Source organism: Gymnoscopelus microlampas (assembly GCF_963454915.1).
Source record: "Gymnoscopelus microlampas genome assembly, chromosome: 19".
Lineage (NCBI taxonomy): Eukaryota > Metazoa > Chordata > Actinopteri > Myctophiformes > Myctophidae > Gymnoscopelus > Gymnoscopelus microlampas.
The window spans coordinates 42,175,363-42,189,321 of NC_139956.1; the positions used below are offsets into that span (position 1 = coordinate 42,175,363).

Sequence of the window (13,959 nt, forward strand, 5' to 3'; positions counted from 1 at the left end):
CTTTTTGGATATGTTGTAGAGCTGGCTGAGACGCACGTGTGGATGTCTTGTTTGTCCCAGTACGGTCCCAGTACAGTTTTCTGACTTTGTCCTTTGGTATGGTCTTAAGGTTTAAGACTCTATGTGCCTTCCGATAGTGTAGGAGGTCAACTTAGGAGTGTCGTACCGGGACAAACAAGACATCCACGTGTGCGTCTTGGCAAGCTGTACAACATATCCGAAAGGCGGATTCGAAAAACGTATCGTATCGAGATATATTGCTTTATTGCGCATATAATAACTTGACATTGGACCCTAGCCAATTAGGGGAGTTATATGTTCGCGTTCGGGGCGACGCGCTGACCCAGAATTTGGTGTCCAATTTAGTTTTTACTCCTTTCAAACAGTTTTTCACTATTGTCTCGGCCCCCAGGGTGCGCCGAAACAATCGGACAATGGATTATCGATCAGCTCTTCAGTCATTTTGGGGCATAAACAAGAAGATGAAGGATACAATTAATAATGATGATAATAACTGATAATGATGATGATGTTCAAGTTTCTGTAATGATTTTTTTCCCATGATGCATTGCAAAATACAGTTAAACATTGTAAAATGACAGAACAGTAAATTACTGTACATTTTTACTGTAGAAATTACAGAAATTTGTTACAGTGTATACTTTGCACAGTATTGTACCATATTACAATTAATACAGATCCCTATAATGATCCCCCTCATTATATGAATATAGGTCAAATATAGTGATAAAATATAGGTTACGTACCTTGTGTTTTCATGTGAGAAGTGACAAAAAGAAGGTATCAGAATGATTCACAAGTGGGAAAATGAATAAAGCAACCTCTGGGTTAAAAATAACCCAGGCAGGCAATTGAAGCCCTAATAACCCCTTTGACCCATCAGTTTACAGTACCCAAATAACTCATAATTATGACCCAGCCAAATCAACCCAGCAATGTGTTTATAGAAATAACCCAGCATTTTTAAGAGTGTACTAAACACAGTGCAATTAAATGTTACTGATTCTGGGCAAGTAAACAAAGATGTCTTTACTTAATAACAATAAGTAAATTGTATTTTTTAGTACACGTTACTTGATTAAACCTAGTATTGTAACAAATGAGTAAAGCTAACTTATATTTATTTAAGTATAGATAGCTATTGGATTTTACAGTGTAGATTCAACATTGAATCAATGTTGGTATTTCAATAATTAAATGGGAGGAGGGGGTTGCCCCCCCTCCCCCCAACAAGAAAAAAAGAAAAGAAAACGGCAAACTGCATGGATAAAACGTTGAATCAATGTTGTCATTTCAATCATTAAATGGGGGGAGGGGGGGTGTGAGGAGGGGTGTGCCTCCCCCCCCTCCCCCCATCAAGAAAAAAGAAAAGAAAAAGGCAAACAGCATAGATTCAATGCTGATTCAATGTTGGCATTTCAATCATTGAATTTGCACCATAGATTCAACGCTGATTCAATGTTGGCATTTCAATCATTGAATTTGCACCATAGATAAAACGCTGATTCAATGTTGGCATTTCAATCATTGAATTTGCACCATAGATTAAACGCTGATTCAATGTTGGCATTTCAATCATTGAATTTGCACCATAGATAAAACGCTGATTCAATGTTGGCATCACAATCATTGAATTTGCACCATAGATTAAACGCTGATTCAATGTTGGCATTTCAATCATTGAATTTTGCACTGCAATACAACAGTGATTCAATGTTGAAAAACCATCAGTCTTCAATCGTAACCAAAAATCAACCCTAACCACTATAATTCAACGTTGAATAACCATATTTTGCTATCTGGGTAATCATTGCTATAGAGTGTTTGTTCAGTAACAGGAGTCTCCCTGTCTCTCCAGCTCTTTCATAAACAGAAAATACATTTTTCGGTAGGTGTCAAAATCTCAGCCAATCAGGAGAAAGTACCCATTTTTAAGCTTCATTTTTATAGTGTTCCAGTTCCAATTTTGCCTGCTCATTTCTTAGTGTCATCAATTTCACTTGCTCAATCTATATCCTGATTGGATACAATTGCAAATGAAACTGAAACTGAAACGAAAATGCATTTTCTGTTTTATAAAGAGCTGGAGAGACAAAGAGACTCCTCTTACTGAACAAACACTCTATAGCAATGAGTACTATCAGAATATGGAGCTATTTAACACTTATTTTAACCAAAGAAAATCACTTACCCTACCTTTAAAGTATTATCATCAAAATAAAGGGTTTACTTACAGTACTAAAGTAAAAGTACTTAACAACACAAGCTTCGTGACAGACAGGCTTTGAGCTTGTGTATTATTTTCAAATAGCCAGAGTATACCACAGGGCTCAAGTGGTCTGAAGACTCACCTCTTCAGACTCAACCTCAGCCCTTAGCACTTGACCTAGATATGTCGACAACCTTGCAGACATCCTGTGGCCATTTGTTCTCATGTTGTTGTTACATAGGCTAGTGTTTCTCTACCACAATGCTGTTTTAGACAGATGCTAGGGTCATTGTTTACCTGGTATCCTTAAGTTTCAATGTACATATCTTTTTGTGATAGTTGTTTAGATCATTGGTTCTCAAAGTGGGGTCCGGGGACCCCCAGGGGTCCTTGAGGGAGTTCCAGGGGGTCCCAGCTAAATGATGGATAGTGGGAACCAAATGGACCCTTATGGGTCTGTAACTCTGAGAGTGTACAAATGGAACCAAATGGACCCTTATGGGCTGTAACTCTGAGAGTGTACACATGGGTCCATTTGGTTCCATTTGTACACTCTCAGAGTTAAATTAACATAGATTTTACCATATAACAGAGATAGACATGTCATTAAATGGGGGTCCGTAGTCTAATGCATGTCAAACCGGGGGTCCTTGAAATTAAAATGATTGAGAATCACTGCTAGAACCGTAAAAAACGTCTCTTAAGGGGGTCCCTGGCATATATTCTCAAATGGGGGTCTGCGGGCTTATAAGTGACAATTTGGGGGTCCTTGACATGAAAAAGTTTGAGAACCACATGGCTTAGACTGACGCTAGGTTCTTGGTTTATCTGTGATCCTAGATTAATGAGGCACTACACTGTCTCTCTGCATTTGATGTATGTGTTTACCTTGCTTACTGCAAGTCGCTCTGGATTGCTCTAAATTGTTAAAGTGGTTAATGTATGTCTTGTAATAATAATCACAATCTGCAACTGCAAAGTAAGTCGTTTTAAAATAATTGTAGAGGATTAAAAAGTACAATATTTGCCTCTGAGATGTAGTGCAGTAGAGATACTCAAGTAAAGTAAAAGTACTTCAAGATTGTACTGTACAGCTCGTGAGTAGATGTACTTATTTACTTTTCTCCCGCTCATGTCCCAACTATCCATCGTCCTTCATGACAGCTAGCGGTGGTGTGGTTTCATGTAAGCCAGGGGTCCTCAGGGACCAGGTTACTACAGGGGGACCGCCAAATAGGCTCTATGCACAGCAGCCATTTTGGAGAAAAATTGGGCCTCTTCTTACTTCCTTCACAGGTGTTACCAATGATACTAATGAAGGCTCTGTTCCATTCTGGTCAAACAGAGTCAGGGTGCTGATATTGTGCATGTTGGCTCACTAGAAATACTAGTGGGTCTCAAAGTGTGGTCCAGGGACCCTCATGGTTCCTTGAGAGGGTGTAACTCTGAGAGTGTACAAATGGAACCAAATGGACCCGTAAGGGTCCATTTGGTTCCATTTGTACACTCTCAGAGTTATGGGGGTCCTTGAAATTAAAACGTTTGAGAACCACTGTGCTACACTAAATGGAACAGAGCCTTCATTAGTGTCATTGGTAACACCTGTGAAGGAAGCAAGGAAGGGGCCCAATTTCTTTCCAATATGGCTGCTGTGCATATTAGAGCCTATCACTGTGTAAATGGATATGTCTTTTACATTAACCACTTGAACCCTAGAATCCCTATTCTGAGGAGAACTTCAGCCAATAATAGCAGATCTACAAGCTCACAGCTTTAATGGCTATTTTCGGCAAAGACGTTTGGTGTTCGAGGGGAAAAAAGAGCGGACTAAGTACAGAGTTAAAGGCCAAGTTTACTAAGTATTGACAGTTTTATTGGTTAAATGTCTGAAAATACACAGGAACGTGAATCCAACATATTAACCCTTTAGGGCCGGGAAGGGAACGCATTTGTGTCATTTTAAGATTTCTTTGGCTATTCAAAAATAGCAGATCTACAAGCTCATAGCACGGCACCGAGTGCCGCGCTATGAGCTTGTAGATCTGCTATTTTTAGAAAAATAGTGAACATTTGTGCAAATCTTTTATATACATTTTTAACTCAAATCTTTGCTTCTGGGGGTCCCCGGAACAAAATATTTTTAGATGGGAGGGGGTCCGCGGACAAATACATATTATTTTGGGGGTCCTTGACATGAAAAAAGTTTGAAAACATTGATAATATAGCAACATAAGTAAAACATTAAAATAAAAAGAAACTGTAGGAAAACAAAATCTGTTAGGATTTAGAAGACATTTGTAAAATCACCAGAAGCAAAGATTTGAGTTAAAAACCTTCGCTTTAAAAAAGTAAATATATATTCAAACTAAAGATTTGTACAAATTTTCACGATAAAAATAAATAAATAGCAGATCTACAAGCTCGTAGCGCTGCACTCGGTGCCGCGCTATTAGCTTGTATATCTGCTATTTTTATAGAGCCAAAGAAATCTTAAAATGACACAGATGCGTTCCCGGTCTTAAAGGGTTAAAAAAAACATAAATGTACCCAACAACACTGATTATAGTGCTGTCAAACAAGTTTATGAAAACGTCCCTGCTTCATCTCTCTCTCATCCCAAGGGGTCCTTGGGCTGAAAAACATGTGTGTGTGTGTGTGTGTGTGTGTGTGTGTGTGTGTGTGTGTGTGTGTGTGTGTGTGTGTGTGTGTGTGTGTGTGTGTGTGTGTGTGTGTGTGTGTGTGTGTGTGCGTGTGTGTGCGTTTGTGTACACTTCAGTAAAAGTATCAAGACTGCGATGTAGAAGTACTCTGTTACAAGTAAAAGTCCGGAATTAAAAATCGACTTAAGTAAAAGTACAAACGTGCCGAATGTACTCAAAGTACCAAAAGTAAAAGTACTAAAATGTTTGAAGATAGTAGATCTACAACCTCACACGTTGTGAGCTTGTAGATCTGCTATTTTCAAATAGCCTAAGTATAAAATAGGGCTACAGTGGATAATGTTTGTTTTAGAATGTAATCATTTATATCTGAAAAGTAACTAGTAACTAAAGTTTTCAAATAATTATAGTGGAGTAAAAGTACAATATTTGGATCAGAGATGTAGTGGAGTAGAAGTAAAAGTATTGGAATTTCACTAACCACAGTACTATAGTACATGTACTTAGTTACTTTCCACCACTGTGTGTGTGCCTAGGCTCCCTCTTTGGCAATATCGACCCCCCCCCCCCCCCCACCAAAACTCTGCACTGGCCCAGCCAGGCCACATAGCGGGCTGCTTATTCTCGCCTCGGCATCACAGAGTCCCATGGAGACTGGAAACGTAAATAAACAACGCGTCTCTCTCTCACTGTTAAAAAGTCAATGCCGATCCCATAGGCCGTGGGACTCTTGAGAGGAGCTGAGCTAGACTTGTCAGGATCAAGCTTTTTTTTTATTTTTTATCCGGTCTGAGACCCAAACAGGGCAAAACGTCACCTTTTGACCTTTCACAGAGCCGAGCTTTGGACTTTGATCGTTTTTGTGGAGGAATGGAGACGTTCGCTTTCTTCTCTGCCGGTCAGTCAGTCAGTCAGTTTTTGCCTCTCCGCCGGGGTTGTGAAAATGTCTGTTATGGTTTTGGCTTTGGCTTTAATTCATCTTGTTTCCTGTTCTTCTTCCTCTGTTGTCTGTGCGTCGTTTCTCTCTCACCTTCTGTTTTATTTCACCGTGCTTTTTTTTTTGTTTTTCTTCCCGTGGATTTCACAACTCGCGAAAGCCACAAAAAGTTACTCTTCTTTACGACTTCTTTTGCTGCAGCCAAATTCAACTTGACACTTTTATTGGCCTTGACCATGTTTTTCTCCTCCCCCCCCCCCCCCCCCCCCTCTCCAAGGAAAAGAACTTCAAGGCAGAATTCTTGACATTTTTTCTCCCTTATCTCCCTTAAGCAGCTCTTCAATTCTGGTGGCTTATCAATGACGTCAGCGTCCTATAGCGCATTAAGACCTGAGGCAGATTCTACAAATGCCTTCTAAATCAGATCTCACGCAATTTCAAGATTTTTCAAATCTGTTCAAAAATAGCAGATGTACAAGCTCGCAGCGCGGCACGAAGTGACGCGCTGCGAGCTTGTAGATCTGCTATTTTTTAATAGCAAAACATCTAAAATGACTTTGATGCTTTCCGGGTTTTATTGGGCTAGGAGACGATAAACATAGCAGTCTGGGGCTACCTGGTATAGCCCGAGGAGGATGAGTCTGTTTCTGACTATATAAGGCCCTGCTGCGGTCTGCTTTCTATTCTAGCCTGGTCCTCATTCTTGCATGAAAAAAACTCCGCAAATCTGGTCTCCTTAATTGCGGAGATGTCCCGGGGGGGGAGAGAGCCTCTCTTATTGCTTTGTTTTTTTGCGATCCCCGCAGGGATCAGTGATGTTTATCTGCGTTCGTTCCCCATTTGGCACAGAGCGGAATTGACTTCAATCATGTGGGTTTGTGGATGGGACGCAGTGAGTGAGTGGTGGAGGACGTGTTTGGTGGGTTTAAAGCTTGATTTATACACTTGGTATTAAGTGTCATGCAGTGGAAATAGCCTCCCGCGTCACAAGCTTGTAGATTGTCTATTATCGGGGCTTTTGAGGCAGTGGTGTAAAGTAACTAAGTACATTTACTCAAGTACTGTACTGAAGTACGATCTTGAGGAATTTGTATTTCCAATTTCCAATACTGTTACTTCTACTCCACTACATCTCAAAGGCAAATATTGTACTTTTACTCCACTACAATTATTTGAAAACTTTAGTTACTAGGTACTTTTCAGACATAAATTATGATATTATGAAACATACATTAACCACTTTAGCCCTGTTTTATACCTAGGCTATTTTCAAACATTTTAGTACTTTTACCTTTGGTACGTACATTTGACGCCAATACTTTTTGTACTTACTCAAGTAAATTTTGAATTCTGGACTTTTACTTGTAACAGAGTATTTCTATATTGCAGTATTGGTACTTTTACTTAAGTAAAGAACTTGAGTATTTTTTTTCCACCACTGGCTTTAGCCATCCTGAGCCTCCAGGGCTTTCGTCCCTAGCTTTGTGGTTAGCTGTTTCAGATTTATGGGGCTTGCTGCTAAATTAAGCGGCTGTCTCGCTCCGCTACAGCGCTCTTACCCTAGTGGAATGTTTGCTGGCCCCCGGCCGTCATTGTTATGAGCATGCTGACTGGTTGCATCAAACGGTAGATTATCATCTTAATTGACTGATGATTGATTGATCGATCGAGTGACCGTAAAATGAAAGCATCGTATTTTCATTACAAGCTGACAGAACTCACACAGCATCGGGTTTTGCAAGTTCAAAGTCCGCCTCCCGCGTGGTCGCGCGCTAGCTAGCGCGCTGCCGACGAACACAACACTCGCTCGTCGACAGACCCCTCATTGTTGTCAAATTTGTACAAACAATTCCAGAAGGCAAGACATGAGAGTCGTCCGTACTGGAGTTAAGAGAGTCATGTCGCCGACAAAACAACAAGGCTAATTCTTAACTTCGTGTTTCAATTAATTCTAAGTCCTCCTTTTTTCACCCTGAGTGCCGCTATACGAAGATGTCACGACCCGTGCGGGCGGGGGGGAGAGGGAGGGGATGGGGGTGTCACGTAAAAACCCTAAATCCCCGTTTTCAGGTCCCTGTTGAATAGATCAGTGGTTTTCTGAAGTGGGGTCTGGGGACCCCCAGGGGACATTTTTAAAAGAAAATGTTGACACAAATCTTCTCTTCTGGGGGAGGGGGGGTCTCTGGCACAAAAACAAATGTCAGATGGGGGGTCCGCGCGACCAAATACATACAATTCGGGCGGTCCTTGACACGATAAAGTTTGAGAAGCCCTGGATTACAGACTTACATACTGCAGGGGGCGAGAGACCAGGCCTGTGTGTGTGTGTTTATAAGGGGGATATCAGCCCCCCAATACCCCCCCCCCCCCACCCCCCCCAGACACACCCCCACCCGCCCACACCCTCTGCCTCTGGGCTTAACACTTTGATTAATGGCGTTCGCTCCGTGGCTTTCGTTTGGACCAGACGAGTGAGGCCGAGCCCCGCTCTGCTTTTTGGAAGTTATTACTTTATAATGGGAACATGTAAGCAGAGGGCCATGTGCTTTTCGTCATGCTGGGAACGACAGGCTGCATGAGAATGTCCTCATGTCACTGACGCAGAATCATATTTGATCTTTGCAGCAGATGGGAGACTGTCCCATGCTAACTTTTTTTTTGTTGTTGCTTTAAACAGCTTTAAACTTCTCTCTCTCTCTCTCTCTCTCTCTCTCTCTCTCTCTCTCTCTCTCTCTCTCTCTCTCTCTCTCTCTCTCTCTCTCTCTCTCTCTCTTCCGGGGTTGCCATGTCCGCTTATTATAAGCGACATTGGGCTTAAATATTGGTAGTTGTAGGTTGCGTCGCATCGCAACTCGTTGTGAGCTTGTAGGCTATTTTCAAATAGCTAATGTATGTATAGGTTCTATAAGTGCTCTTGTTTTGGGCTTGTTTTTGTGGACCTGGTTGCTTATTTCTCTCGCAGAATCTGGCAACGCTGTCTCTTTCCTCTGGTTATAGAAAGTGACTTTTGGTGTGGTCGGAGTTACATGAGTCATCGATTCCCCTCTGGGGGGATGACAGTGACAGAAGCCAAGTTCCCATTGTGTTTGCGTCCCAAAATGTCCATTTCAGAACAGTGGGCTATTCCGAGCTGCATTTGCGATTAAAAAAAAATACCCCCCTCCCCCCCATTCCATAATTGAGGAGTAGAAATGCTTGTTGATGTGTGTGGACTGTATTTATCTACATCAGTGGTTCTCAGCCTGTGGGTACCTTTTTAATACCAAATTGTCAAATATTACGCGAGAAAGAGGCAAACAGTGTGAAAATAGCCGATCTACAAGCTCACAACGCCTCGCAGTAGGCAGTAGATGGGCTATTTTCACAATGTTTATCTGTGGAACCGAGTCAAACTAAATGTAATGCCTACAATTCCAAGTACTTGTCTGTCTGGGTGGGAGGGCGTCAGTTCAAATATTATTATTTTGGGGGGGTCGCGGCCCTGAACATTTTGGGAACCCTTGATCTGACATTATATGTTTTCAAAGTGGGGGCCGTGGCCCCCATGCGGGCCACCAGGAGGCGCCAGTGGGGCCAATTGGTTGAGAGATTTAAAAGGAAAGATATACAGCTAAATATATATTGTTCAATGATTTTTATATTTGTTTTATACTATTTAAAAATGAAAACACATACATTTAAATTAAACTCACTTTCAACCTGACATGCCTACTCTGGGCATGTCATTATTTTCATAACATAAAAAGATCAATATATATATATACCAGATTTGTGTTGATAGAATGTTTCAAAAATCTTACATATTATATATTCCGCATTTTATTTCAAGATTGTTTTGAAAATAGCCGGTGTAGCAGGGGTGGGCAATTTTGATGATGGAGAGGGCAATTATATTTCCACACTGACTCCAGAGGGCCACATTTACTGTCGGGCAGACACCTCTTATCTCCGTATTTTAACTTTTTTTGCGTTTTGAGCTTGTAGATCTGCTATTTTTGCTATTCTTTAATTGGAATCCTGTATTTTTTTTGCTATTTTTTTATTAGAATCCTGAATAGTAACATTTGTATTTAATTTCAAATGCATTTAGTTATACTTATCTTAGCTATGAACTTAAATACAAATACATTGGACATAAAAAAGACAATGATATTTTAACACTAGTCATTAAGCTGCTAATATAGACTGAAGTAATTAAAGGAGACACACCATGAATTTACCTTTTTTTTTTTTGGGCTCCCCAGTGTCTCTTGTACCCCCAATTTTTTTTTTTTTTTTAACATTCAGTCATTCATTCTCATTTCAGAGATTTTCAGAATGGGCGTGTCTGAACAGGCCATCTCAGAATGGCAAGTTTGCTTACATCACCAAACTTTCTGCCCATGTATTTTGACAGGGTGCTACTGAGAAATTCTTCTCAGTAGCACCCCTCTGCCCAACAGGACGTTTTGGTATTGCAGCTGAAAGTGCTTTAAAAGCCTGAGAGAATTCACTTGGGATGAGTATATCTGAGTGTTGATTTAGGCTCAAACCTTTTGAAAATGGTTTGAGGGACATACACCATATGATATTAAATATCATTTTTTTTTTTAAATTCATGGTGTGTCTCCTTTAAAGCAGGTCATGTTTGGCATGTTTGGAAATGTAACAGCTGAAATCAATAATATATCAGTATTCTGACAGTATCCTGCGGGCCGCATTAAGTGAAGGCGCATTAAGTGAAGGCGGTGGCCGCATGTGGCCACCCGGGCCGCAAGTTGCCCATGTATGGTATATAGGTTTAAAGTGCTCATGGTGCTTCTTTCGGGCTTCTTTTCATAGACCCGGTTGATCATTTCTCTCGCAAAATCTGGCAACGCTGCTCGCCTCCTCTGTTTCGCACCTTCACACCTTTTAGCCCTGAAAAGAAGAGTTTTGTACACGTGCTCCGGAAAAAGGACCCTGATGGGACCACTTGTATCTAAAAACTTGATTTACACTGAACAGGCCCTCGTTCATCTCTCCGCCGTGCTAACCTACTGTAGCATGAGCTATGATAGCGGGAGCCGCGTCTGGCTATAGCGCCGGGCTCAGCGCGCTTTAACCCATTGAGACCGGGAACGCATACGACCACTTTACCCGTTGTTTTACACTTTGGGCTATTCGAAAATAGCAAATACACAAGCTTGTACGAGCACAAGCTTGTAGTTCTGCTATTTTTGAAAAATCCTGAAAATGTGTGCAAATCTTTGAATGCATATGTTTTTAAAGCGAACATTTTTGACTCAAATCTTCGCTTCTGGGCGGGGTCCCTGGAACAACATATTTTGAGATGGGGGTCCGCGGCCAAATACATATAATTTTGGGGGTCCTTGACATGAAACAGTTTGAGAACCACTGATATATATAGCAACATACGTTATTTTCAAGGATAGGATTTAGAAGACATTTGTAGAATCTTCCCAGAAGCAAAGATTTGAGTTACAAATGTTCGCTTCGGGAAAAAAAAATATATATATTTCAAAAATAGCAGATCTACAAGCTCACAGCGCGGCACTCGGTGCCGCGCTGTGAGCTTTTAGATCTGCTATTTTTTAATACCCCAAAGTACAAGACAACGGTTAAAAAACAAAAAGGACAGATGCCGTTTCCCGTTCTTTACGGCTTAAATCTAGGACATGTTTCCGCTCCACGAGGTGACTTGTCGGCCGGGCCGGCGCCTGAACGTTTACGCAAGGAGGGAAATTGATTCAATAAATCCTGGAGTGAGTAGAATAAACAGAAAGGGAGAAAAAAAATAGCCCCTGTTGGAGGAAGATGAATAATTTGATATAGCTTAACCCATTAAGACCGGGAACGCATCCGTGTGTCGTTTTGAGATTTCTTTGGGCTATATTCAAAAATAACAGATCTACAAGCTCATAGCGCGGCAAATCGTGAATATTTGTGCAAATCTTTGAATATATATGTATATTATAACTCAAATCTTTGCTCCCTGGGGTCCCTGGAACAAAATATTTTGAGATGGGTGGGGGGTCCATATCATTTTGCGTTCCCGGTCTTAATGGATTAATATGGCCATGGTGCAGTGGTGGATAAAGTACTCAACCCCCGATACTTGAGTCAAAGTAGGCTATAGATACTCCCGGTCAAATATTATATTGTTGTTGTCGGGCAGAAACCTCTTAATTGCAAATTAACATTTTGTGTTTTTTTGTAAATGAATGCCCTATTGATCACACAGTGTCGCGCTGAATGATCAAAAGTATCAAAAGTAGCAGATCTGGTGCGAAGCGACGCGATTTGAACTTGTAGATCTGCAACTTTTGCTACTTTGGAACCGGGCTTGTGAGCTTGTAGATCAGCTATTTTCCCCAAAAAATGGCCTCTCTCTTATATTATTTGACAATTTGGTCAATGTTTCACCAGTTTTTATAGTATAGTTTGTTGATTACTTTTGATGCAGTAATGGCCTTTTTTCTTTTCTGTCTTTAATTTTTTTGTGGTATTAAAAAGGTCTTAAAAGTCCTTCAATTGTCATCTGGGGACCCCCCAAAAAATCATGTGGGGACCCCCCAATTTGGGAACCACTGCTCTAGTCTACAGGTGTTCCAAAGTGACAAGAAATTAGAGTTAAAAAACGTGCCCGCAGCCAGGTATGCGTCGCAATGTGTTGCAATGCGACGCATTGTGAGCTTGTAGATCTGCTATTTTCAAAAAATGCTTATACATTTGAAACTTGTGAAGTGGGACATCCTGCATAACGAGTACTTTCTACTTTTGGTACTTTAAGTACATTTTGATACCAGCACCTTTGTTACTATTACTCAAGTCAATTTTGAATTCCAGACTTTCTCTTGTAACGGAGTATTTCTACATTGCTGTATTGATATTTTTACTCAAGTAAAGAATGTGAGTACGTTTTCCACCACTGACAGATGGCTGCTTCGGGCACTTAACAGTCTCATTCCATCGCTATAACTGCCTCCATTCCATTCTCTATTTTTAACCGTGCACCTTTTGTTTAATAAGATACTTAAGCTGCGTGGTTCAAAAGAAAAACTATGGAATGACGCAGTTCTAGCTATATGGAATGAGGGAGTTATAGCTCTGTGCATGATAAGGAGTGTGATATATTGTATCATGTACGTAAAAGTATGTACATAGTTTTACCCTGCTCGAACATATTGACATTCCTTCTTTCTGTGATCTGTTTCCTCCTTAACCTCCTTGTGTATATACCCATTAATAGCCGATATACAAGCTCATAGCGTGGCACCGAGTGCCGCGCTATGAGCTTGTAGATCTGCTATTTTTGAAACATCGTGAAAATGTGTGCAAATCTTTGAATTTATATATCTTTAAAGCGAACATTTTTAACTCAAATCTTTGCTTCTGGGGGGGTCCCTGGAACAAAATATTTTGATGGGGGTCGGCGGCCAAATACATATAATGTTGGGGGTCCTTGACATGAAAAAGACTGAGCACCACTGATATAGAAACATACGTTTTTCAGAATACTGTTGAGATTTAGGAGACATGTAGAATCGGCTTCAGGTCTCAATGGGTTAACCCTTTCAGACCTGAGGCCGATTCTACAAATGGCTTCTAAATCAGTAGTTCTCAAACTAGCTTGTGTTCCCCATCGATGATGTCACTAGTAGGCAGGTTTCTGAACTGTCCATATAGCCCTCCTCGGAGACACAGACTGAGTAGAGAAATATAATATCGTTGCTGTCCGGCAGAAACCAGCTAACTCCATTTTTGACGCTTTTGCATTTTTCCCCCCATAAATCAGTGCTATTGAACACCCTTTACGTCTGTGTGTTGGTGAAAAAAAATATTGAACCAATGAAAAGTATTAAAAAGTGCTTCTGACAAAACCAGCTAACTCCATTGGATCCTCAAACTTTCCGCTAAACCAGCTAACTCCACCAAAGGGGGTGGAGTTAGCTGGTTTTGCTGACTCCAGGCTCCACCCGCTTTTGACCTCCAACCTCATTGTGAGCTTTGAGGTCCATTGAGCTGCACTTATCAATGATGAACAAAACCTTCTAACTCCACTTTTTTAATTTCCTGAAAAATGATTTTTTTTTATCTCTGCGGACAGCAGAGATATAATATAATGACCATTAATGAGGACCAATTATATG

General features: G+C 40.8%; 1 protein-coding gene and 1 long non-coding RNA gene across 4 annotated transcripts in view; one reads left to right on the forward strand and one right to left on the reverse strand.

Moving 5' to 3' along the window:
* LOC311035322 overlaps positions 1-13,959 on the reverse strand; it is a 228,107-nt gene that overhangs the window by 180,799 nt on the left and 33,349 nt on the right. The gene's annotated exons all lie outside the window — the stretch shown is intronic.
* The window catches only part of pde5ab (phosphodiesterase 5A, cGMP-specific, b), a 168,865-nt gene that overhangs the window by 11,460 nt on the left and 143,446 nt on the right, over positions 1-13,959 (forward strand). Inside the window, exon 1 of one of the 3 annotated variants that reach the window (XM_084043455.1) lies at positions 5,702-5,788. The exons of the other annotated variants lie outside the window; for them this stretch is intronic. The gene's annotated coding sequence lies outside the window, so the exon portion shown is untranslated. Of the gene's footprint in view, positions 1-5,701; positions 5,789-13,959 lie in introns of those variants that run through there. 3 annotated transcript variants of the gene reach the window in all.